The sequence below is a fragment of the Tursiops truncatus genome, chromosome X, assembly GCF_011762595.2.
Source record: "Tursiops truncatus isolate mTurTru1 chromosome X, mTurTru1.mat.Y, whole genome shotgun sequence".
In the NCBI taxonomy this organism is placed as follows: Eukaryota; Metazoa; Chordata; class Mammalia; order Artiodactyla; family Delphinidae; genus Tursiops; species Tursiops truncatus.
The window spans coordinates 113817731-113845427 of NC_047055.1; the positions used below are offsets into that span (position 1 = coordinate 113817731).

A 27697-nucleotide genomic window follows, 5' to 3' on the forward strand; every position below is an offset into this window, starting at 1 on the left:
CGGCGTTGGGTCTTCGTTGTTGCATGCGGGCTTTCTCTACTTGCGGTGAGCGGGGGCTACTCTTTCTTGCGGTGCACGGGCTTCTCATTGTGGTGGCTTCTCTTGTTGGCGAGCACGGGCTCTAGGTACGCGGGCTTCAGTAGTTGTGGCACGCGGGCTTCAGTAGTTGCGGCTCACAGGCTCTAGAGAGCTGGCTCAGTAGTTGTGGCACACGGGCTTAGTTGCTCCGTGGCATGTGGGATCTTCCCGGACCAGGGCTCAAACCTGTGTCCCCTGCACTGGCAGGCGGATCCTTAACCACTGCACATCTTCTCAAAAGAAATAGCTGTTATTAATGCCTTTTTGTTTTCCATCGAGTGTACACTACTGAATAAGTGTAGGAGTTTTATGTTTACCATGTAAGTCTTCCAACACTAAAGATATTTTGAATATCAGTCATGATGGCAATTTCTGTATAAAAGAGCCTTAAATGGAACACTGTTTTTGAGATCAAACTCCCCACCCTCACAAAAATGGCCAGGTTGCAATAAAAATTGTGGCATATTACAAAAAGAAAAATGCACGCACACACACACACACACACACAGAGTTAGCTGGGGTTCTTCTCCCTAGACTAATGTTGGCATACCAGACATCTGAGACTGTTCTGCGCCAGATTTCCTCTGTAATAAATGATATGGACAGGACTTTTGATGACCATGTGAAATGAAACTGCAGTCTTTAACAATCAGCTGCTTATATAAACCTTTTGTTTCTCAAATATAAAATTCATCAATTTCCAAACACACACTGACCTGGGTACACTCATGTGTGTAACACTGACAGGTGTTCAAGATCAATTTACCTAAGGAATTCTGTTTTTAGGATTGTATAATTCTATGTATAAAACACTGAGTTTAATTAAATAAGCAAATGGATACTCAGGTATTTAAATAGAAAAACGTATTGCTTTTCACTGGAAGGTGAGATTGGAAATGATTTTGCTTTCGCCCTCACCTTCCCTTATGGAGTTTCTTACACTGAGCCTGTATCATTCTGGGGAAGAAGCTATTCTTATTTTTAGAAAAAATTACCTTCCCCATATCCCACTTCCCATACCATGTGGCATCTCTACCCTCTGCCCACAGTGTGTCAGAAGGCACCACCATGCTCTCCCAACACCAGGTTCAAAGCCTCAGCTTATTCTGAGGCAGTTACCTTTGTCCGGACACTTACCCAGGTGGCTGTCAAGGCTTATCCAGCCACATTGCTCCTTGGCAGTGGTTTCCTTTCATTTCCCAAGGCTACTCCTCCCCTAATTTACTTCACCACTTCCAATTATCTTTTAGTTTTAATTCACCGTATAAAAGTCTGTCAGCTCACTCTTCCTAAAGCAAGCCCCCTGAAGGTCCCTTCCTTAACTGAAATGGTTCCCTGGGGGGCCCCTACATACTCCTACTCTAGTATTCAAGGTCTCTATTGTAATCCTGTCTTTTTGTTCTCATCACTGCTTTTCTTAAACCCTACTCTTCAAGCGAAGGGCAACTGACTTTTCTCTGACCAAGCAAGTGTAGACCAGTGGTTCTCAAACTTCAGCACATCATAACCACCTGGAGGGCTTGTTAAAACCCAGATTTCTGGGATCAACTCCCAGAGTTTCTGGTTCAGTAGGTCTGGAGTGGTGCCCCAAAATTTGCATTTCTAACAGGTTTCCAGGTGATGCTGATGCTGATGGTCTGGGACCACACTCTGAGAACCACGTGGTATAGATTATATTGATACTTTCCTGCTCCATGACTCCATCAAGCAATTCCCTTCCCCAGGCATACACAACCACCACAGCTGACATTCTTTCATTGATTGACTTCATACAGCAACCCCTCTACCTGAAGTCATATATGAGTGTCTTCCCCTCTCTGCAACCCAAAGAGGATGTGATATGCTGTGATACAGAAGCCCCACAGCCCTTTATTTGTAATTCTAGTGACAATATATTTGGTTTTGTAGCATTATATGCGTCTCCATATCAATTAGACTAGGATTATGGGAGACTTATTGGCCTTTGGATATGGAGATGCCTAGAATAGAACTTTGCAGGTACCAAGAACTCAGTTTGATAAATATCGTATATTAATGCATATATGTGGAATCTAGAAAAATGGTACAGATGAACTGGGTTGCAAGGCAGAAATAGAGACACAGATGTAGAGAAAAACGTATGGACACTAAGGCGGGGAAAGCAGACGGGGAGGCGCAGGGGTCATGCTGGGATGAATTGGGAGATTGGGATTGACATATATACACTAATATGTATGAAACTGATAACTAATAAAAACAAACAAAAAAAGAGCTCAGTTTGAAACTTGCTGAATTTAACTAGTAGCATTTCAAATGGGTCTTGTTTTTCATTCTACTACACACTTCACACTGTAAGCCCTCAAACAGTAGCTAATGATATCAATGACATGCAAAGAACACAAGTTCCCATGGCAAAAGGCAACAGGAACACAGCACTCAACACAGTCAAGTTACAAAGGCAGGAACCAAAAGGAAGAGGAGGGTGAAGGAGAAAGAAGGGAGATGAAGGAGGAAGAAGGAAGAAAATCCTGCTATTTGCAACAACTTGGATGAAACTGAAGGGCATTATGCTAAGTGAAATAAACACTGTATGCTATCACTTATATGTGAAATCTTAAAAAGGAAGGAGGAAGAAGAAAAAAGAAGGCTAAAGCCTGGGAGGAAATCCAGTAGCTGTACTTTCTAGGCCTCTTCCCCTTGGGGGTGAGCAAGCAGCCTATGGAAAAGGACTGTAATAGGTCTGTGTTACAGTAGCACCCAGCACAGAGAAGGGTTTGACATACATAGTCTCGATAGTACCAGACTGTGTCTCTCTCTGCCCCACCAGTATTCTAACAACAAGGGATAGGATCTGTAATATTTGTATTTCCAGCACCTACACAGTGCTCAGAATGTAATACACCCTCAATATTTGTTTTTTTAATTGGCATGAGAGTGGAAAGAATGGTGTGGCTATGAATAACACTTTGAGGACAGAAGCAGCAGAACTTGCTAACCAGAATGTGGAATTAAAGGAAGAACTCTAGTACTATGAACAGAAAAAGGAAAGTCTGGAAGAGGGGCTGAGTTTGGGGAAAGAAGTTTAAAAGAAAGATATGTGGCACTTACTACTCACCAAACTATATACTAGATACTTTAAGAACTGCAAAGATGCAAATTGCTCTCAGAAGCTACAGTCCAGTAGAGGGAATGTATGTATACAACTATAGTGGAAAAAAAAGAGAGAGAGAGAGAAATGCTGTAAAAGGGACACTTATGAAGTGTTGTGGATGTGCAGAAGAGAGAAAAGCATATTTCCAGAAGCGCAGGGTTAGGGTTAAAACAATAAAGCATTACCGCAAGGACAGAAAGAGGAAGGCGGCCAAAGGTAGAATGTTAAAGAAAACACAGATACTGAAGAGGGAGGAGACTAAAAATGGGAATAGGAAGACTGGGAGTGTGTGACAGAAGAAGGAAAGACAGTTTGAAGGAGATCCAGACTATCAAATGCCATAAAGTAGTAAATACGTGCCAAAAAGCCCTAATTGTTGTTACCATCCACAGCCCAGTTCAGGTTCTATCTACTCTCAAACTGCTCAGATTCCTCCAGGCTCCAATTAATTTTGCCTCTCCATAAATTACCATTGTGCTATTAGGATACACGTGCACAGACAAGAACCATGTATTATTATTTTTTAATTGAAGTATAGTTGATTCCCAATGTTGTGTTAGTTTCTGGTGTACAATAAAGTGATTTGGTTATACATATATATAACAGTTTGCATTTGCTAATCCCAAACTCCCAATCCATCCCACCCCCATGGCACCCACAAGTTTGTTCTCTATGTCTGTGAGTCTGTTTCTGTTTCACAGATAGATTCATTTGTGTCATATTTTAGATTCCACATATAAGTGATATCATATAGTATTTGTCTCTCTGACTTACTTCACTTAGTATGATAATCTCTAGGTCCATCCATGTTGCTGCAAATGGCATTATTTCATTCTTTTTTATGGCTGAGTAGTATTCCATCGTGTATGTGTGTCTATATATATATATATATATATATATATATACATACACACACCACATCTTCTTTATCCATTCATCTGTTGATGGACATTCGGTTGTTTCCATGTCTTGGCTATTGTAAATAGCGCTGCTATGAACATAGGTGTGCATGTATCTTTTTGAGTTATAGTTTTGTCCAGATATATGCCCAGAAGTAGGATTGCTGAATCATATGGTAATTCTATTTTTAGTTTTTTAAAGAACCTCCATACAGTTCTCCACAGTGGCTGCACCAACTTACATTCCCCCCAACAGTGCAGGAGGGTTCCCTTTTCTCCACATCCTCTCCAGCAAGAACCATGTATTCTTAAACTCAGTACCTTTGTGGACATAACACAGTATCTTGGACATATAGAATATAATACACTCAACTGAATATAACTATACTAAAATCTCTTCCGGACTTTATTTATAGATAATGATGGCTTACTTTCTATGGCACATCAGTGAAAACCACATCTCAGGGAGATTGGGTTGTATCATCTGTTTAAATGGCCACAACTTCTCTTTTATTCAATTTGTTGGGCACCAACTATGGATCAGACATGCTGTACAGAAGCTCCTTACAGGAAGAGCTTATAGAAGAGAACAGGTAGGTGAATTAACCACATATGAGAAATGCAAAAACGTATATGTGAGGGCTTCCCTGGTGGTGCAGTGGTTGAGAGTCCGCCTGCCCGATGCAGGGGGCATGGGTTCGTGCCCCGGTCCGGGAAGATCTCACATGCCGCGGAGCGGCTGGGCCCGTGAGCCATGGCCGCTGAGCCTGCGCGTCCGGAGCCTGTGCTCCGCAACGGGAGAGGCCATGACAGTGAGAGGCCCGCGTACCGTGAGAAAAAAAAAAAAAAAAAAGGTATATGTGAGGTGTTTTACAGGCCCAGAAGAGGTAGAAACTACCTATGTCTGGGAAAGGGGGGAAACTACTTGGGGAAGAGGCTTCACGGCAATCTTATTTGAACAGAGTGATTTTCTCCAAGCACTCTTGAGTAATTCAGTTATCTCTGTTATATTGTAAAAAAAAAAAAAAAAGCATGATATTGATGGAAAATGGTCTTTCTGAAAAGTATGAAAGGTACTACAAAAGTTCATTTGCTCTGTGCACTCAAGCTCTATTGGCCTCCAGCATGTCACTTAACAGACCTAACAGTTACCAACTCCTCATTACCTTTGTAAAACAGACCAGCTGATGCCTACAGTACAAAATGTTTCTGGCTAATAGGTAACTGTTTTAGTTCAGCTTCACACTTCTGCTCACTTAAATTGAGCTGCATGCCTGGCATCCAGAAGTCACTTGCATTTCTTCCCCAAAACTACTGATATTTGTCCACTCCTCTTGTGGTAACCATGATATGGTTTTCAACTAAACAGTATATAAGCCAATTAAAAGAAGGTTATAGTTCTGTGAAAATTAGGTTGGATGCTATGGCAAGATTCAATAAAAATGATGTCACTTTAAAAATGTGGCTGTCAAATTAGATCTGAGTTAGATAATATTAAAAGGAGGAAAGTATCTGCTAAAATCTATAATCCTGCACTAAATGGTTTCATAAATTGTCTAAATTATTGCTCCACTTTCAAGAAATCAAAACTGGACCTACTGCACAGACAGGACGGATTCCTACAAGAGAGATGACACAGAACTTCAGTCAGCTGACCCATACTCAAAATAAAGCCTTGGCCCTACATCAAAATATTGGCAAGGAAACATGCTTTATGGCAAAATATTTCTGTTGTATGTGCATTCTTATCACTCAGAACTTTAATAATTTTAAAAATTAACTTTCCAATAATTGACTTCAATCCACCAAATAAGGGGGTTCCCACCAGAAACACCTTGCCAACACTTACTAAAGTCTCTGTACAAAGGCCACCTCTTTCAGAAAACCCCAGGAGTATTAACTGCCTCTTCAAAATAGCCTCAACTGGTGCTAGACTGCTATTGGTTTGAACCTCAAACCACTTTTAAAAACCAAATTCGTTATGGATAATGAAAATTCTATTAACATTTTTTCTTTTGATCTTGATGTTCAGAAAGTAAAACTAAATGACCTCAGTAAATTACTGCAGAGATAAATCTTACAAAGATAACATATGAGAGAAATGGTAGTTGTCCAAAAGGATCCGTGAAAATTCAAGGTAAACAATTTAAGGAAAGATAACATTTCTACCTTGGTGGAGGAGAAATAAGTAAGAAATAAGTCAATGTATTTGAAAACAAAGAGGAAAATATAAATATGAACCAATATTAACAAAAATCCAAGTATCACAAATGCTAGACTGGTTCTGAAAAGGAGAATGATATTTGCAACTCAATTTTAACATTAATGAAACATGAACTATGTAATCACCCAATGCCACGTTTTGTTATGTATAAAGGAGTCATTCAGGGACTTCCCTGGTGGTCCAGTGGTAAAGAATCCGCCTTCCAATGCAGGGGATGTGGGTTCGATCCCTGGTCTGGGAACTAAGATCCCACATGCCGTGGGGCAACTAAGTCCACGTGCCACAGCATGCCACAACTACTGAGCTCGCATGCCTCAACTAGAGAGCCCGCATGCCACAAACTACAGAGCCCACGCACTCTGGAGCCCACGTGCCACAACTACAGAGCCCACGTGCCACAACTACAGAGCCCACGTGCCCTGGAGCCCACGCGCCAAAACCAGAGAAGAGAAAACCCACATGCCACAACTAGAGAGAAACCTGAGCATCGCAACTAGAGAGAAGCCCACGCACCACAACTAAGAGCCCACCCACCACAACAAAAAGATCCCTCATGCCACAACTAAGACCCAGTGCAGCCAAATAAATAAATAGATAAAAATTTGAAAAATAAAGGAATCATTCATGAAACCAGGAAGTACATATCATAGTCTTCATTCTTAAAGTAGTGTTAAATTAATGAAACAAGGAGGCTACTAGACTGAGATGGCTCTAATGCCTTGGTGGCCTATGTAGGCAAAACCTAAGCCTGTAAATGCCTCAAGTTTATGAAATCGAAACCTAGGGACAGCCAATCACAAACAGCCAACTAGGCTTTAAGCTATAGGCAATCAAATAATTTCCTTCCTTTGCCACCACACCTTCTCTGTATAAAACTTTTCCCTGGCTCCTGTCAGCCAAGGACTCCTAATACTCCCTGCTTGGCACTGTCCAGTTCAAATTGATTTTTTCTCTCAAAAATTTTAACATGCCTCAGTTTATGTTTTAACAGCATCTTACAATTCAATTGTGAAAACCCAAATTAATACATGAAAACTCTGTGCCCGGACATAAGGGTAATATAGGTGTTCAATAAACTTACTGGTTTCATTAAGAGTTAAACATTTCAAGATCCTAGTTAATACATCAAGACAACAGGGCAAGATCAACTGATTCAGATGCATGATTACCAAATGAACTATACTGATCACAGTGGCTATAAATGTTCAAAGAAAAGAGTGCTTGTTTTAGAGTGGGGAGGTTGTGTTTCACACAAGAAAGAGGATTTGAACTAGGCCTAGAAAAATGGGTGGGGTTACAGTTAACTGAGCAAGAGGGGTGGGCATTTCCAGCAAAACTGGACTAAAAACACTTGAGGATTACTATGAATGATGATAGTAATATTGTATAACTTGCAAAGTGCTCTTATGTTTACCACTTCAGTGACTGGGTATCGCAACAATGCAGTGAATTAATTCACATCCCAGAGATTCATACACTTGAAATGCGATAGAAAAAGATATCTGGTCAAAACTCCACATTCTAAAAGAGAAGAAACCTGGGTACAGTTAGATTCCATAGGTTTTTTAATGCAAAGCTAAGAAACTTGGATTTCAATCTGTAAACACTGGGAACTTATACAAGTCTTATTACACATTTTTTTTTTTAAACAGGGACTTAATGAAAAAACTACTTGAGTTAGAATATTGGCAAACACAAGTCAAGGAAAATGGAACATTCATCATCCATTTATTCATTCATTCCACAAATGTTTACTGAATAAGTACTCTATGCCAGGGGTCCCCAAGCCCCTGGTCCACGGCCTGTTAGGAACTGGGCCGCACAGCAGGAGGTGCGTGGCGGGCAAGCGAGCGAAGCCGCCCCCCATCGCTTGCATTACACATTACCACCTCAACCATCCCCCGCATCTGAACCATCCCCCCCATCACTCACATTACCGCCTGAACCATCCCCCCACCCCGCCCATGGAAAAATTGTCTTCCACGAAACTGGTCCCTGGTGCCAAAAAGGTTGTGGACCACTGCTCTATGCCAGTCACTATACCAGATGTTAGCAATACAGTAGTGAACAAAACAGACCGGGCCCTGCTCTCATAGAGTTTGAAATTATAAAGAGAAGCAAAAAATTCCAGTAGAACAAAATATTTCAAATAAAATCTGGTGGCCTACCGGGTTTTCAAATGTGATAAAATAATAACAACAGTTAAAATAAACAGCACTTTTGTGCTAAGCACTGATCTGCTAGCAGCTTTATTTACATTAATTTGTTTCATCCTCACAAGAACCCTTTATGGTCCTTTACTACCAGAAACTTCATTTTACCAATAAGGAGACTAAGAACCAGTAAATGGCAGAACTGGATGAAACCCAGGCAGTCAAGCTCCAGAATCCCCACACTTAGCCATTATGCTACATCCTTAACAGATAAGCCACAGGGCTTAAAACCATGCTTTTGGAGCACGTCCATACATTGGCACGATGCTAAGTATTTTTATATACGTTATCACATTTAATCCTAATACTTTTAAAAGATAAGAAAACAGTTCCAAAGTCATTAGTACCTTGTCCTTGGTCACACAGCTAGGAAGTATCAAGGCCAGAATCAAACCAAGGATTTTTCCAACCCCCAAAGGCATATTTTTACCTATGACATTATTTTACAAGACAATAGTTGTCTGTAAGCCTCGCTGAATGCATCCTAAGAAGAAAAATGGAGTGGGAAAACCAAAAATGCGATGAACAGGTCTACCCATGAAATTTGTAAAAATAAATGAATTTAGCAAGCTTAAGACTAAATGGAGTGTTCAAATCGAAAAGCAATAAATGCTGGAGCGGGTGTGGAGAAAAGGGAACCCTCCTGCACTGTATATGGGAATGTAAATTGATACAGCCACTATGGAGAACAGTATGGAGGTTCCTTAAAAAACTAAAAATAGAACTACCACATGACCCAGCAATCCCACTACTGGGCATATACACTGAGAAAACCATAATTCAAAAAGAGTCATGTACCACAACGTTCACTGCAGCACTGTTTACCATAGCCAGGACATGGAAGCAACCTAAGTGTCCATCGACAGGTGAAGGGATAAAGAAGATGTGGCACGTATATACAATGGAGTATTTATTACTCAGCCATAAAACGAAACGAAATTTAGTTATTTGTAGTGAGGTGGATGAACCTAGAGTCTGTCATACAGAGTGAAGTAAGTCAGAAAGAGAAAAACAAATACCATGTGCTAACACATATATATGGAATCTAAAAAAAAAAAAAATGGTTCTGATGAACCTAGGGGCAGGACACGAATAAAGATGCAGACGTAGAGAATGGACTTGAGGACACGGGGAGGGGGAAGGGTAAGCTGGGACGAAGTGAGAGAGTAGCACTGACATACATACACTACCAAATGTAAAATAGCTAGCTAGTGGGAAGCAGCTGCATAGCACAGGGAGATCAGCTCAGTGCTTTGTGATCCCCTAGAGGGGTGGGATAGGGAGGGTGGGAGGGAGACGCAAGAGGGAGGGGATATGGGCATACATGTATACATATAGCTGATTCACTTTGTTATACAGCAGAAACTAACACAACATTGTAAAGCAATTATACTCCAATAAAGATGTCAAATAAATAAATGGAGTGTTCCATGTGCACAGTGAAGAAGATGCGTGTGTTAACACTACTCTGCAGTAAGTCCATGGATGTCCCACCACCAATCCTTTCCAGGGTCTTATCATTTTTACTAAGAACCCTTATTTCACTATCTAAGCCAACCAACTACAGAAAGCTAAATACACAGCAAACTTTGACATGTTAATCACTTATTCCATTAAAGTTTGTATATTTGCTAGTTCATCCATTAAAAAGTGTCCCCCTCAAATCTCCAGAGCCTAACTATAATTGCTAATTTTTCCTTCTTTACTAGAGATTATATGAAAAACCTGACTGTTAACAGCAGAGTCATCCTTAGAGTACAACGAATTGGGCCATTTACCCTAGCCCCAAACCTTGGGAAGCCCCTTGGAGCTGTTACAGGAACCAGAAAGGTGGTCTTGCAAAGAATCAGCACCAGGACAAAAAATTAAATTGGAAAAAAATAAAATCAGATCAGCACAGAATCTCCACTTGAGCCTTTTTTCATTATGACTAAAACAGAGTAGCATTTGTCTTCCAACTTGCAATGTCTTGCGTACCAACCATTGAATTTTAAAGCTTATTTAACCACTTTCACAGCATAAAATATAAAAGGGGAAAAGTAAAACAGTAAGAAGCAGAGATGCGATTTAGGAGTGGGCTCAACATATCATTTAATAAAAGACGATTCATTCATTCAACAAATATTTATTCAGCACTTACTGAGGTTGGAAATACAGTCGTTAGCATTCTTCTACATCCCAACATATCCTATTTTTACCCCAGCCAGAAGCTGGGCAGAACACCCTTCAGGGCCCCCACGTATAAAATGGAGCTAATAACTATTCTCCCAGAAATGTAATGGATTAAACGTGGCACACCAACCTTTCAAGTGTTCTGTGCTCAAATAAAATAACACAGTTTAAAGACCAAAAGGTTTTTGGAATACCATGGTTTAAAAACAAGAAAAAGGGCTTCCCTGGTGGTGCAGTGGTTGGGAGTCCGCCTGCCGAGGCAGGGGATGCGGGTTCGTGCCCCGGAGCGGCTGGCCCCGTGAGCCATGGCCGCTGGGCCTGCGTGTCTGGAGCCTGTGCTCCGCAACGGGAGGGGCCGCAACGGTGAGAGGCCCGCGTACCGCTAAAAAAAAAAAAAAATTCGGGAATTCCCTGGCGGTCCAGTGGTTAGGACGCTGCGCTTTCACTGCGGAGGGAGCAGGTTCAATCCCTGATCGGGGAACTAAGATCACAAGCCACGTGGTGTGGCCAAAAATTAAAATGAAAATTTAAAAAAAAGGACATTCTTTGCCATGATGTCTACAACAGAGAAAAATGAGAAACCACATGTAGTATAAGGCACTGTAGTTCTGCTTTAAAATGGCTAACCAGACACATGCGTTTACCTTTCCTCCCACACTAAAACCCCCTGAAATAGGCAAAAGAAATATAAAAATAAACCCAGAGCAGCCCTGAGAATATAGGAGGGCTCACAGCAGACAGATCTCTGAGGAATTCCAAGGAGCTATGAAGCAGGTTGAGATCGGGACTAAGAAAAGAAATGGCTTAATAGTAAACCACATAACTGAAGAGCTGTGAAACACCTCTACCTGTGCCCACTCCCCACCTTCTTTCAGTAGGACTGATGCCAGCATTTACCCAGTCCTGGCTCTCCAAAATGATAGTTCAGACAAGGAATACTCCTCAGTAACACTGAGGCCAGAGAAGTAGGGAAAGATGTCAATTAACTGCAGCTTCCATGAGGAATAGGGAGTCCCACCAACCTGAGAGCTAGCAACCCACACAGTCTGCAGTAGACACTGCGTTCCACAGAAAGGAGACAGCACAAGCAAAGATACCAAGTTTGAAAAAATTTTATGGAGAACTCTACATGCTGGAGAGCGCAGTGTTTGAGGCAAACAAGAAAAGGACGTGCGGCTGGAGAGGTAGGCAGGCAGAGAACACACCAAGGAGAGCCTGATGAGCCAGATAAAAGGAGATCAGACTTTCTCCTAACTTTCTCCTTCTCTTGTCAGCAACAGAGCACCACTGCAGGCTTTCAAGCAGATCAGTTTCATAATCAAAATCACGTTTTATATCATACTAGCAACTGTAGATAATATATCTGAGTTGGATAAGACCCAACTATCCACCTTAGGAGCCTCGGTGGATGGTGGAACCATTAACAGAGTTTTGTTTTGTTTTTTTAATTAAGGAGGAAGAGCAAGTTTGAGGAAAGTATGCTGTACTTCATATTAGACATCCTGAGTATAAGGTTCCTGTAGAATAGTCAGGTGTAGCTTTCCAGCAGGTTATTAAGAATGAGTCTGAAGGCATATAGTGAAAAAACAGGAAAGAATTTAGAAATTTAGAAATACATCTGCATGTAAGTAGAACTGAAACTGTGGGTGTAATTGAGACAATGACCTAGGATAATACTTGGCCAAGAAGTCAAGCCCAGGTAACAGTAGTGTGTAAGGAGTAAGTGGATCGAGACAAGCCCACAGAGAATGCAGAGAAAAAAGTGTAAGAGAAAGACATGGAGAACAAGGATGCAAAGGAAACACACTGCTTCAAGGAGACAGTGACTAACAGTGTCAGGTGCAACAGAAATGTCAAGTAAAATTAGGATTGAATGAATCCACTAGACGCAACAAACAAGACGTTACGGGAGATCTCAGCAAAAACAGTTTAAGTAATGTGAGACTGGGAAGTCAGAGATCGAGCTGAAGTGTGAGAAGTGGATGAGAAATGGATAGAGTATGTATAGACCACACCCAGATGTTTACAGAAGAAGGGGAAGAGAGGTTAGGTAGCTAAGAGAGGAGTGGACAACTGGTTCAGGGAAGGTTTTCTAGGACGAGAACCTTAGGAATAAGATAATGGGCAGAGAAAAATTTAAAAATCAAAAGGGAGACTCTGAGAGTCTATCCGCAACAGTGAGAGGCCCGTGTACCGCAAAAAAAAAAAAAAAAAGCAGGATAACTAAAAACAAATCCACATCTAGAGGTATCGCAAAGAAACTGCAAAAAGTCAAAAACAAGGAAAAAATCTTAAAGGTAGCCCAAAAGAAAAGATAATTACTTACCTACAAAGAAATTATACCTGAACTGACTAAAGGCTTCTCATTAACAAACAAAACTTGTCAAAAGACAAGAGAATAACATTATCAATTGTCAACATAAATTCTGTACCCAGCTCAACAATCATTCAAGAGAAAAAGTGAAGTAAAGACACTTTCAGAAACACCAAGACCATGTTTACTACTAATAGGCCTTTAGTGAAAGAACTACTTAAGAACATTCTTTATAAAGAAGAAAACTAAACCCAAAAGGAAGAAATGGGGTGAATAAAGAATGGTGAGCAAAGAAAATTGAAAACATATTGATGAGTAAATATTCACTATTTTACAAACTTAAGGTGGTTTCAACAAGGCAAAGCCAAAGCATAAATAACTAACATGGAAGAGGGGATAAGGGTTAAAAAGTAAGCCATTCTAAAATCTCTGTCTTATTTGGGAGGATAGGAATAATAATTAAGCTTTGACTTAGTTAAATGTGCATGTTAAAATTTTAAGGGTAACCAAACTTCTGTCTTCCGTCCTGGAATAAGAAAGCTAGAAGGAACAGAGCTGCCCGCCCTTACAATGTACTAATTTCAAATTCATGTCTTTCTTGAAAGCCATCAGAGAACAACCAACTGGCTCAAAATCTTCGGAGAGAAAGGGCCTGCAAGGAGAGAGACAACCTTGTGCTCACCTAGGGTAGACTGTAAGTGGCCACTGACAAGAGGAGTTCAGCTAGAATAAAAAGCAAATTGATAAAAGCCCGATGTGGCTTGCTGAAGGAACAGTGTGAAACCAATGGAGGTCACAGAAACTGGGGAGACCCCAGCCTTCTGCAGGATCTTCCTTCACCAACGCCACCAACCACTCACAGAAAGAGCCCTGAGGAGTGCCCACTGCGATGCAGACTTGAGGGAAGGGAACTGCAGCAGTGTCTCAGGAGCAAGATGTTCACCCAGATCCTTCCCTCCCACCTACACTAGGGAAGAAAAACCTTTATCTGTGAAAGAAAGGCCAATAAGTGCTTCTACCCTTAAAGCACAGGTGAAAACTCACTGCAGCCGGAGGAAGGGGTGGGCACCCTACTCTGGGAGAGGGGCAGGACTCCACACTGAGCCCACAACAATAGCTAGGGTAGGGGCATGACCTTGGGACATTGATGCAGGCCTAAGCCTGAGGTTTAATCAGAACAAAAGACCACACCCCACCATCACTCCCCACCTCTAAGCTAACCTACTTCCAATAACAAGTAAACAGCATAATACCACTGGCAGAGGGACAGGAGGAGATCAAGAGCATGTAAGGAGACCCTAAGTCACAGTCCTGAAGGAAGACCCAATAAAATAAACCACCTCCCACCCTAATCAGAGAATTTGAAGCCTGAGGTATACTGAGAGGAACCACAGCAACAACCAAACTTAAAACCAGCCCAACTCCAAACTAGATTAACTCAAATTCCTGAAACAAAGGCCTAACACAGGGAAAGATGTGTCCATTTACAGACATAAAAATTATGCACCTCAGCTCTTTCCCACCTAGAACCATGGAGGGTGCAAGAGAGAATTAAAAAAAGGTTCCTGCTGTGCCAGAAACCCTTAAGAAAAAGCAAAAGAATTTCACAGAGCTTAAGATCAAGAACCTGAGAAAGAAGTATGCCCAGAAGATGCTTTGAAAGGCAAGGAGGAAGCTTATCTATGAAAAAGTTAAGCACTATCACAAGGAATACAGGCAGATGTACAGAACTGAGATTTGAATAGTGAGGATGACAAGAAAAGACAGCAACTTCTATGTACCTGCAGAGCCCAAATTGGCATTTGTCATCAGGATCAGAGATATCTGTGGCGTGAGCCCAAAGGTCCATAAAGGTGTTGCAGCTTCTCCACCTCCATCAGATCTTCAATGGCACCCACGTGAAGCTCAACAGGCTTCAATTAACATGCTGAGAATTGTGGAACCATGTATTGCATGGGGGTATCCAAACCTGAAGTCAGTAAATGAATCGATCTACAAGCATGGTTATGGCAAAATCAACAAGTGAATTGCCCTGACAGATAATGTGTTGATTGCTCTATCTCTTTGTAAACATGGCATTATCTGCATGGAGGACCTGATTCACGAGATCTATACTGTTGGAAAACGTTTCAAAGAAGCAAACAACTTCCCGTGGCCCTTCAAACTATCTTCTCCATGAGGTGGAACGAAGAAAAAGACCACCCATTAGAATGTAGAGATGCTGGCAACAGGGAAGACCAGATCAACAGGCTTATTAGAAGGATCAACTAAGGTATCTACCATGATTATTTTTGTAATCTGGTCAGTTTTTAAACAGTGACTGCTTTCAAAGTGAAAAAAAATTTTTGCACCTCAGTTTCTACTGTTCTACAAAATAAGTCAGTGTTATAATAAAAAAAAAATCACAAGGCATAACAAAAAGCAGAGAAAAAACAACACTCAGAAAAGACAAAAAACATGTCAGAACTAGACACAGAATCAGATGTTGGAAATATCTAGAATCAAAGTTAAAATACTATGAGTAACATGTTTCGAGCTCTAACCCAAAAGGGGAACATGAAAAATCAGATTGGTAACTCAGCAGAGAGATGGAAACTATAAGAAAGAATACAATGAAAGTGCTAAAAATTAAAAATACAGTTAAGAAAAATGAAGAATGCCTTCAATGGGCTCTTTAGTAGACTCAACTCAGCCAGGGAAAGAATCAGTGAACTTGAAGATGTCAGTAGAAATTACCCCGACCGAAAACACTGAGAAAAAAGCGTGAAAAACAGAACAAAACAAAACAGGACATTCAAGAGGTGTGGGACAATATCAAAGGTTCTAACATACTGGTAACTGGAATCACAGAAATAGAAGAATGGGACAAAAGAAATATTTGAAGAGATAATGGCTGAAAATATTCCAAAGTTAATATAAGACATCTAACACAAATTCCAGATGATCAGAGAATAGGAAGATTAAAAAAAAAAAAAAAAAAGATTATCACTGCTGAGCACCAACACCACTTGAGACTGAATTCCATAAGCTCTGCCCCCACCAAACACCTCTGTCAACATGATCACCAGGTCATCAGTTCAACTACACATGATGGCCACCTCACAATGCTCACTTCTATATACAAGTCTCACTCTGCGTAAATGACTGGTCAAACCTAGGTCACAAGCCTGTATCCTAGCTGTAAAAGAGACTGTGGATGAGTTTTCTGGGAAAGTGGGACCTATAATATGAGAAATTACCAAAATGTAGAGAGGATACTTAAAAGTCTACTATAGCATCTAAAAATAAAATAAATAATTTTTTTAAAAGCCCTCCATCTAACTAACCAACCGTTAGTGTACGGTAGATTCTTTGGTGAAATCATTGCATCCTAGAGAGCCTTTCTGTAAGACACATATTCTTACCTCAATGTGGTAACACATTTTAAACTAGCTTCCCAATCTGAGGGACCTAAGCAGTGATGGGGGTTGGGGGTGAAGCCACATAATAAATAAGCAAACATCTTCACAAAATATTGGTTTTGCTTAATGTTAAGTAAGGTACAAAGCAGATATATACAAACACACATATGCACACACACACAAGAGCTTATTATGGAACAGAACTCAGCACTTCTATGAATTCATGCAACAAATCATGAAAAAATTCAAAGAAATATCATTCTTATATTTGTAAACTTTGGCTTCCCCTTCATCTACCATACTGTAAATGTCGACAGAAGTTTGAGGAGTCTCACAGAGGGAGCCATTAGCACCTAGTTATACATTAACACGGATCCAATTATAACACAACTATGTCCGAGACCAGTGACTAGACCTACAGGACAAGCACGTCTATAGGACGAGCAGAGAGGAAGATCCACTAGACAGGTAACTGACAAAGAAGAGAAACCACCAAACAAGGAAGAAGGCATTGACAGGAGGAGATGGGGGGGGCAGGAAAAAAGGCACCTTTCATAAGAGAAATATTTATTGAGCATTTCCTCTGTGCCAGGCAATGCACTAGATGCTCAGGCAACAACAGGCAACACTCCATGCCTTACAGTAGAAAACTGATACCATCTGCTTATCCATTTTACCAAAGGCCCACCCCTATTTAAACTCCTGGCTTTAGTATTTCCTATGTATACTCTCAAGTAAAAGTGAAAATGAACAGAAAAAAGCCAAATGGCCATAAAGAAAGAAAACCAAGGTCCTGGGATGTCACTGGGGTCAAAGCATCAAAGCAAGGCATGCAATATATAAATCCACGTCATTTCTTGCTATTCACCCAGCTCCATATGCTCTTAGATCCTTCTACCAGAAAACCCCTTCCCTCCACCTGACATTCTGGGCCTCCTTTAAGACTCTTCACAAATACTCAGGAATCATTACCTTCCCCAGTCCCCTTAGGTCTGCGTTAAGTGCACCTCTTCTGGCCTACAGTACCAGCACCCTGTGTTTCCATCTAAATGTGCATATCGTCCTGTTCTTTAGTCATTGCTTTTGGCCTCTTCTGCTGGAATACAAACTCTATAAAAGGGCACAACACCACAGCTTGGCTTTGTATCTCTACCACCTACCATCACAGTGACACCAAGATACCCAAATCATCACCTCATCATAAAGTTAGTCAAAGAAAGACAAGTATGGCCTTCCTTTACCAACCCTGCACAGAGGGACAAGACTGGAAAGCACAACTCCAAATCAAGGGCAGTCACTGTGGATGGTAGAGAAACCACTAGCACAAAAACATCAAACTCTAAACTGAGGCAACTCTTTAAAAATAAATGTCCTGGGCTGGATAGGAAGTGAAAATAGTAATGACACAAAACCACTGTAAATTCTTCAAGTTACCAGCACAAGGGGAAAAAAAAAAATCAACAAGGAAAGAATACAGAGTAGGTATAAAATGGTTCAGAAAAGCCTCAGAACTCAAGGCCAAAGTGAGCTAAGTTAGAGACTGCATCAAAATGTAGATTTCAAAGGAAATATTTGAAGAAGGAGGTGATGCTGTGATTATTCTTTGTATACATGGAGGGGAAGTGCACAATGTCATTTTATACTGACACAAACTAACCACTTTACACCAAGGAAGCCCTGAATGAATGCTTGTTCAGTCATCAAAGCAAGAAAAACTTAGCATGGTTGAAGATTTCCAAAACTGAATTGAGCATGTAGGGATACATACTGTAGAAGGAGAAAGAAACAAATCAGGATATATAAAATAAAACTTGTGGAGCACTTTTATATACATAAGCTCACTTGAAGGTAAGAAGCTCAACAGAGACTAGTTTAATATAAAAGGTGGTAAAACCACAGAATGTGAACCAGATTTGAAAATGGTACTCCTGCTAAAGATTACTGATTCTAAACATTATTAACAAAATTCTCTAAAAACACTGTAGGTGCTCAAATGAGATTTCATAAAATATGAAATAGCATAAATGCTGAAAAATATTAAACTAGACATAAGATGTTGTATTTGGGGAAAGAAAAGAATAAAGCAAATTTAATATTGATATTTAATGAAATGTTTCATTAAAACCTTGAGCAGATTAAAGATGTCTGGGGGAAAAAGAAACCAGTGAAGAGTTTTAAGTTTAAATATGGAAGAGAGCTAAAACTGTTAGAAAAAAATTTTAACTCAGTTATAAATAGAAATGACATTCCTATATAAGGTTAACAGACTGGTGAAGGATAAAAGAAAAGAAGGAGCCTTTAGAAAACTGAAGCTAATTTCTATAAAAACAATGAAAAGAGTACCACAAATGACAATCAACTAAGAAGGCAGCTGCAAAATTTTTAATGAGATGAGGAAAGAATATTTTACCTTGCAGGGATTATGACCTTTTTGGTAAATCATCAAGGTTCCATTGAGCTAAAACTCTTGTTTTTTGCGGCATTTCATTTCATGTCACATTTCTGCTTAAAACCTTCAATAGCTTGCCAGGAGACTTAGGACAAGTTCAAAAACCCAGCAGATGGCCTACTAAGCCTTTTCAAGACCTGGTCCCTGCCTACTTCTGCGTCATCACCTGCTTCTCTACTTTCCAGCCATTTCTGATTTCTTTCAGTTCTTTAAAAGGTTCGGTTTTTCAAAAGCCTCTATTTCTCTCAACTTGCCTGAGGGCATTTGCACTTTCTGCCACGATAACTTATTTCCCCAACTAAACCATGCCCTTCTCATCCTTCAGGTCCCACTTAATGTTACCTCCTCGGCGTGCCCTTCCTACCTGCTCCCCACATGGCAGATCCCCCTACCCTGTTAGTGCCTGGTACTTCTCCTCTGCCTCCATTTCAAGCCTATAAAGTCTTTCAGGGCCTACTTCCCTTTGATGTATCACTCTATCCAGCCTCTATCACAGTTTGGTACACCGTAGACACTCAATAAGTATTTGCTAAATGAAGGACAGATTCTCAGGATATAGGACAGGTTACTTTAGAAAGAAATAACAAATTATGAAACACCAATTTGCACAAAATTAGTTTTTGTTCTACCTCAACTGTTTTCAATTACTAACAATTAAAATAAAACTTTTTCTTTTTGTTTGCAATGCTAATCTTAAATTTTAGTGGTAATATTACCAGTAATAATTACTAGCGATTAAAGTTAAAACATCCACCATTGGCTCAAAAACCAGGGTGGAGTTTGTGGATAAATTCTAGGATGTGTCACATTTGAACAAGCTTTCATAATCTCTGAAAGATTCTATTCAACAGGAAACTAGTTTCTACTACTCTTGGGCAATATCGAGGTAATTGGGCAAATCCAAGTCAGTAAGTTGTTCTTCAACTGTTACTTATCACCATTTTTTATCTGCCACATCTTCCTCACGTGTGTGTGTGTGTGTGTGTGTGTGTGTGCTTAATCTGATTATTATAATATGATCTTACACTGCCAAGAACCTAATCTTTAGGCATAGTATCAAATCTAAAACTGAGATCTAAAACTGCAACTTACCTAAAATAATTTAAAGCAGTCTTAAAAAACAAATAAAAAACATAATGTATTCATCCATATGTTTTGTTAACTAACTTCCAGAAACCAAAGTTGTTACTTTTTTTTTTTTTTTTTTTTTTTTGCGGTACGCAGGCCTCTCACCGCTGTGGCCTCTCCTGTTGCGGAACACAGGCTCCGGACGCGCAGGCTCAGCGGCCATGGCTCACGGGCCCAGCCGCTCCACGGCATGTGGGATCCTCCCGGACCGGGGCACGAATCCGTGTCCCCTCTATCGGCAGGCGGACTCTCAACCAGTGCGCCACCAGGGAAGCCCCAAAGTTGTTACTTTGGAAATCACTATTTCCCTCTAAATCGAAGTCAGAAAGCTCATTTGTTGCTATTTGATATTAGGCCTTTCTCTTAACAAAGAATACAAAGCAACAACAAAATCACACAGCCATAGCAATTAAACACGGTTTTGTTTTGTTTTGTTTTGTTTTGTTTTGTTTTGTTTCCGGTACGCGGGCCTCTCACTGTTGTGGCCTCTCCCGTTGCAGAGCACAGGCTCCGGACGCGCAGGCTCGGCAGCCTTGGCTCACGGGCCCAGCCTCTCCTCGGCATGTGGGATCTTCCCGGACCGGGGCACGAACCCGTGTCCCCTGCATCGGCCGGCGGACTCTCAACCTCTGCGCCACCAGGAAAGACCCAAACAGGTTTTTTTTTTTAAGTAAAATTATTTCAAGCCAGTTATGATTGAATTTACAGTAAACTATTATTATCAGAGCAGTGCTGTGTCCTTTCTGTTTGTTATTAAAAATCCAGACACAGGGGCTTCCCTGGTCGTGCAGTGGTTAAGAATCCGACTGCCGATGCAGAGGACAGGGGTTCGAGCCCTGATCTGGGGAGATCCCACATGCCGCGGAGCAACTAAGCACGCGAGCCACAACTACTGAGCCCACGTGCCACAACTACTGAAGCCCGCACGTTTAGAGCCTGTGCTCCGCAACAAGAGAAGCCACCGCAATAAGAAGCCTGCGCACCACAACGAAGAGTAGCCCCCGCTTGTATCAACTAGAGAAGGCCCGCGTGCAGCAAGGAAAACCCAACACAGCCAAAAATAAATAAACAAATAAATTTATTTTGTAAAAAAATCCAGACACAACCTACCACACAAGGAGGTATTGATTTACCTGCCTGGCACTTGTGTCACTTTCCATAGAGAAATGTTCATCTAAAAGCAATGAAAGTTTGTTTCCAAAACACTTTACTTCCAACCAAACAACTGCATTCCTCTATTATGTGTACTCAAAAAATAACATCCCCAAGCTATCCTATCAGTAGTGTCCATCTACACATGCAGAACAGGGAGCAAAGAGAGCACCTGGGAACCAAACGGGTGGAATTCATCCCATCCTGTACAACTCGTTCCCAAGGGAGCTTTATCTCCCCTGCCTACCCTTCAGGGTAACTAAAAAAAAGGATGCAGGCAGGGAAAAGCGGCTACAGTACCTTGCAGGTTAAACTATTTCTAAATCTCCCAACAATCCAGTCTGAAGTACTGCAAAAAGTAGACAATGCGTTTGCATACCCGAATTTAATGAAGCCTACTCTCTGGCATGCACCGTAAGCATGGATCTCTCAAGGGGGATTAGAGCTCAAACAATAAAATGCACAATGTTATTGGCTTAAAATCAAGAAAACCAATTATTTTGCCCTTGGTCTTAAATCCTAAAGGAATTTTTTCTTGCCCAATAATTATATTACTTTTACCTTGATTTCTTATTTCTGCTTTTCCAACATATCACTAAGAGCACTGTATTTTATTTGCTGGTTTAAAAAAGATCAAAACAGAATCAAATCAAAACCACAAAGACAAGGTAATGGATGGCACTTGCAGTACTGTCCTCTATATTCTGCTACATATTATGTTTAGGCAAAAACTTTTGAATATACAAAAAGTACTAAGAAATTGTAATACATGTAAGAAGGTATTTTTAAAAGACATATCTTTTAAGATCTACATGATTTCGTTTATCAGTGTCTAATGATAAAAGGATCTAGGTGGAAGCAAGTAAATAACGTTAAAAAAAATGTGTGTTGGCCGGAGAGATCTTTTTGGGGTGATGGAAATGTTCTAAAACTGGATTGTAGTGATGGTTACACAATTCCATAAATCTACAAAAATAAATCATTGAACGGTACGGTTAAAACATGAATTTTATGGTATGTAAAGTATACCTCAATAAAACTGTTAAAAATGCATATTCAAAACCCATACTTGGTAAAGAAATCCACAGCACTTCTGTATAGGTCCCATCTTGGTAGAACAACTGTCCTGCTTTGGCCGAGGTGATTTCCAGCCCTGAGGTTCTACAATATTCATCATTCCTTTCTAACTTTAATAACTGGCAAAAGTGATTCTCATCAATTACAGAATAAGATGTTAAGTCCTCTTCCTCCCTAACATGGACCGCTGGGGGTTCCTTTGGGCTAAGCAACTGTAGCTCTCTTAAGGATGGGTCTTGTTTAAACACACACACACCCATAAGAGGCTATAAGTAACAGGAAATTCTACTTGCAAGTAGAAAAATGTTGTCAAACTGTAACTCCTACATAGTGTTAAGCAACATCAATAACATATCTCTGTAGACTTCACCTCCAAATTTTATTTCACTGAAGTCGTTACAATTACCGAAGAGATGGGTACCCATCTGCAGATTGTAATGGCTGCCATTTTACTTCAAGAGTGCATCTAAACCACAAAATTGAATTCAAGGAATATCTTCACAGCCTTTATTAGTGTGGCAAATTTAATCAAAGTCAGTCAAAAGTTAAAATGGAACATGAAGAAACATGAAATACCAAGTGGTTAATCAGAAACAGCTACCTCATTTGAGTGTAAATAATTATGTACAAGCTTCAATTATGAAGAAACAGAACTAACGACCCTCTTAGAAAAGTCTGAACTTGCAGTTGTCCTATCCATCAGTGCTGATGGATCTGAGTCCAGCCTCCCATGTGACTAAAGGTCAGGCAGCCTTGCCAATGTAGCCTATAAACTCCAGGAGGCATATTTATACCTCCAGTAACCACCCCAGGAGTGATGTACAGTAGGAGCTCAAAACATGTCTGGGAAATCAGATTTCTAAAGAGAAGCAGAAAGCATAGTTTTGAAGAGCACATGTTCAAGTCATACCGGTTTCAAATGGAAGTTCTGCCTCAGCTACTGACTAGCTAGGTAATCGGGGTAAAATATTTTCTCTCCCTCAGCCCATTTGGTCAAGTGTATACGGAAAATAAGAAAAACATCTACCTCACAGGAATGTTGTGAGAACACACATACACACATATATTCATGCAAATAAATTATTTGCCATAGAACCTGGTATTCAGTAAGGCTCAATAAATAGAATATTAGAATTTAATTATTATAGAGAAAACTGCCCAAAAGAGACCACACCCAAAACTTAACCCTAATTAGAAGTGACCACACCCAAAACTTAACCCTAATTAGAACTATCTCAAACACAAATGTTTCTAAGAGCTTAATTCAAAATGAAGAAAATCAATTCCAAAGACTGGAATGGGTTAAGTCCTTTTAACCTAATAAATAATTTTCTGTTAATTCCCAAATCTGAATTGTCTAAATGTTATCAGGCTCTTTAGGTGGAAGGTCCTCACTCACAGCTTTCATTTCCCACTGACAGAATTGTACCCACGTTCATATCACACAGTATTAAGAAGTAACTGTACAAACTTGAATGAGAAATGAGGCCAGATCTTTGAATAATCCAGTCTTCCAAGCACTGTTCTATATAAAGGAAACATTCTAGAAACTATCAAGAATTTAAATCCAAACACTAAAGTAAGTGATGCATCACCAACAAAAGAGTTCTAATGTTGAATTTAAGATAGAAAGTAAACTGGAAAACCCTCCCAAACAGAAAGTTTAAATATAGTCTTTCAATTACATTATTTTCTCAAGTTGAAATATGTGACCCAACTGACTTCATCATCAGATGATAAAGAACCTTTGAGGTTCGATCTCTGTCTCTATCAAGAAATTCAATGTTGCCAAAAATTCAAACTTTAGAAACTAAAATTATCAAATTCTGAGTAAACTCTTTTCTACTTAAAAAGTGACTTAATACTTCAAATTCTGCTGTTCTTGTACCAAAATTAAGCGTTACCTAAAGGATTCCCCTCACATTTTGGATCTAAGTATGTGGATTCGTTTGTTCTTAAATGCCTTCTGTTATTACTTGACATCAAGTTATTAATGAAAAAGTCATATCCCCACACTAACAGCCGAAAATGAAGTACTATGTTAACATACCCGCTAACATGTATTAGAAATAAAGGAGATAACCACCAAAGTTATCAAAATAAAAAGGGGAAAAAAAAGGTGAACTTCTAACAGACACACTGAAGAAGGCTTCTTTTCTCTGCTCACCTCCTTACAAATTCCACAGCCATATTCTCAGATATACTGGAATTTTCTACCATAAATTAAATTGAAACATAAATCATAATGAAAGGTTGAATTTCTGCAACAGAAGCCACTGTCATTTCCAACAATGCAACTATTGTTGAAAGCATCTCTCACAGATTCTTAGACACAGTGGTGAAGCAAGGCTGGGGGGTGGGTGCGGGCGGCGGTGGGAAGGCATACTTGACGAAATGTCTCCACCTCTGTATTTCGTTTTGTAACAATACCGCACCTTCAAAGCAGAAATACCAAGTAAAATCTGGTTGTTATTAAATGAAACTGCCTTAACTCCATGCAGCACATTTGGAACAGAATACATCTGATTCGCAATCAGTCAACCTTCTATTACTCATCTATGCGAGATGGCCCTGCAATTTCCCTCAGTGGGAGCCTTTTCTTTTAAAACCCCAGGGAATACTGTTGATGCCACACTCTGATTTAAATAACTCCAAGAAAATTACAATGAAAATAGTGGCACATTTAGCCCAAGGAACTTGTATAAGTAGAAAATCAAAAACCTGAGATAAAGGGGTAAAAAATCCCTACCACAAGCCCCTAAATCATGAATAAATTACAAATCTGAGCAGGAAAAAAAAAAGGAATCCTCTCTGGAGAAAGAATGCTTATTTCTAATTTTTTAACAATATTTATTTATTTGGCTGCGCTGGGTCTTAGTTGTGGCTCGGGGGATCTTACGTTGCAGCATGTGGGATCTAGTTCCCTGACCAGGGATCGAACCCAGGCCCCCTGCATTGGGAGCGCAGAGTCTTACCCACTGGACTGCCAGGGAAGTCCCTCTAATTATTTTTTTGATATACCAAATTTTGTTTTAAAAAATATTAGGCTCAGAAAACTTACTAAATAAGCAAAATTAGAATACTAAACTGTTTTCTATATATACATGTATTTCAAATGAATGCTTGCATTGATTAGGTTAAAAGGCAAGACAATTCAAAGGGATTTGACAATTGAAGACCCTCCAACTCCTCTGAAATAGTAGATTATTTAACACTCTTGTAATTACTAACTTTATTTAGCATGCCTCTTTTGGAGCTCTATTATTTAATACAGCCAAACTGAATTTTTTTATCCTAATTAGGTTTCCTTGTACTTGTGAAATGCTCAGCATACACTGCGCTGGCAGCTTTAGTTCTTCTACAGCTTCTCTCTTCTGGCTCCGTCCCCCACTCGCCCACCCCCCACCCTTAGAAAAAAGATTTCCTTCCCAAATGTTCTCTTCTCTGCATTTGTCAACAGAAACACCCACTGGTGGTGTCAAACTGGTAATACTGCTGCAGGCTTCCTTACTCCCGTTCCAGTGGCAACGCCAAAAATGCTCAAACCTAAAATAGTGTAGAGGCACACCTTTTTAAAAAATGTATTATTAATGACCGTAACTGGGTTGTTAAATATAAGATTATACTACCCCCCCTTCAACTCTTCACATTTTATGAATAAAATATTTTAAAACACTTAAAGAAATTTAAAACAAATTTACATCTAAATGTCATTCACAAATAATTCCGAATAGGCTCGGTAAAGATGCCTTCTTTTGTAACCTTACAGCAAGAAAGGAACAACCTGGAAATGTTCCAGCAGATGTTACCTAAAGCGATAATTCTATTCTATACATATTTATGTCTCCTGTTTCGGTCAAATGCTCCCGGACAAATTAATTTGTGTAATCCTTTACATTAACTACATAAACCATTACATCCAAACATACCTAATTCAGATGCACGGAAAGAAATCATTCCGTGTCTGCAATACTTTCTAAAATCAGCTTAAATTTCAGTCAATTAAAATAGATTGTGTTAACAGAACACTGATCTGCAACTACTTAAATATCACAGCATCCGTCTAATCTCACTGTGGAGATACTAAGGTCAGGCTTTTCTTTTTCAGGCATCTGTGCTTTAACACTCAAGTGAAGCGAAAAACAAAACCCTCAGGGAAGATCTGCCTTTACACTGAAATATGTTCAGGTTATTTTTTCCCCCAACGTGGGCACTGAACGTGTCATTGCGAGCAGAACCTGTTCGTTCTGGGAAATGGTTCCAAACCCCAGGATTTAATTTCTATCAGGGTCCAAAGGGTACGAAGGTCTGGGAAGGGGCCAATTTCTGCTTCTCCCCACTATGTTAGTCTTGAACTTCATAACGACGCCTGAAACTTGTTCGGGGGAAGCTGGAGGAACCGCGGGGCAGGCGGAGGGTCGCTCGCCCACCCTCGCAGGCGACCAAGGTCAGCAGGGCAGGGGCCGCAGCTCGCAGTCCCCGGCGGGTCCCGGACTCCCACGGAACTCGGGCGGGGGGCTCCAGCGCGCAGGCTCCTCCTCAGCGCCGGCGGGAAGGGGCTTCCCTCGCCGCAAGCCCTGGGGAGCTCGGGCCGCGGGGGCGGCGGGGCGGGGATGCAGCAGACCCGCCGCTGAGGGGAGCCCCACGGGGCGGCCTCGACCCGCCGCCCCTCCTCACACCCTCCCGTCTCTCTACACCCCAAAATACATCCCCAGCTCCTCGCCGGGGAAGCCCCTCCAGCGGCGCAATGGGGCGCTGAGGAGAAGCCACTCCAGACTGGGGTGCCCTCGCCGCGTCGCCCCATTCTGGGGGGACCCGCGCCACCTCCCCGTCTCACGTCTGCCCGGGGGGACCGGGTGGGTCCCCTCTCTCAGGAGAAGCTGGGTGGGCGCGGGGCTGAATGAGGACAAGTAGGCTTGGCGGGCGGGTGGCGGCGCGTCTACTCACCCCGCCGAGATCCCCACCTCCAGGCAGGGTTCCACAGCTCCCGAGGCCGCCGTCGCCGCTTTACCTTCCCCAGCGGCGGCGACAACTAATCGAAACCTTCGACCCCGCCCTCTCTCTCAGGCGAACGCGCAGCCTAAGCTGCTAACTGCCCCGCCCCAACCCTCCCGTTTGGACCAATGGAGAAGCTCCTCAGACTCCGCCAGCTCCCGCCTTATCCCCGCCCACTTCTGATAGGAACCAGTAAGGAGAGAGCGCTCGTCCTCGGGCTCGGGCTCGCGCGTCCCGCCCGCGCCGCTCGTGCACTGGTCCCCGAAGCAGAAGACAGCTGGTTCCCTGTATAAGCTTGTCTGCGCGCGTACGCGCGCGCCGTGCCTCCTCGCGCGCCAGGTTTGGTTGCCCCGCCAGGCCCTAGCAACCTGGGCTGGGCGGCTGGGAGGGGCGGGGCCCGAGCCTTGAGCTTTCGAAGGGAGGGGGGATGGGGGGGGAAGATCGTGACTGGGAAAGGGGCGGCTG

General features: G+C 41.2%; 1 protein-coding gene and 1 pseudogene across 4 annotated transcripts in view; one reads left to right on the forward strand and one right to left on the reverse strand.

Annotated features, from left to right (window-relative positions):
* Nucleotides 1-27304, reverse strand: part of CDKL5 (cyclin dependent kinase like 5) — a 182775-nt gene extending 155471 nt beyond the window's left edge. For 2 of the 4 annotated variants that reach the window (XM_033849400.2, XM_033849397.2), the window contains exon 1: nt 27185-27304. The gene's annotated coding sequence lies outside the window, so the exon portion shown is untranslated. The remainder of the gene's footprint in view (nt 1-27184) is intronic. The other 2 variants (XM_073799430.1, XM_033849398.2) reach the window with 2 other exon arrangements.
* Nucleotides 14562-15301, forward strand: LOC101335902 (large ribosomal subunit protein uL30 pseudogene; annotated as a pseudogene).
* Nucleotides 27305-27697: the final 393 nt, after the last annotated feature.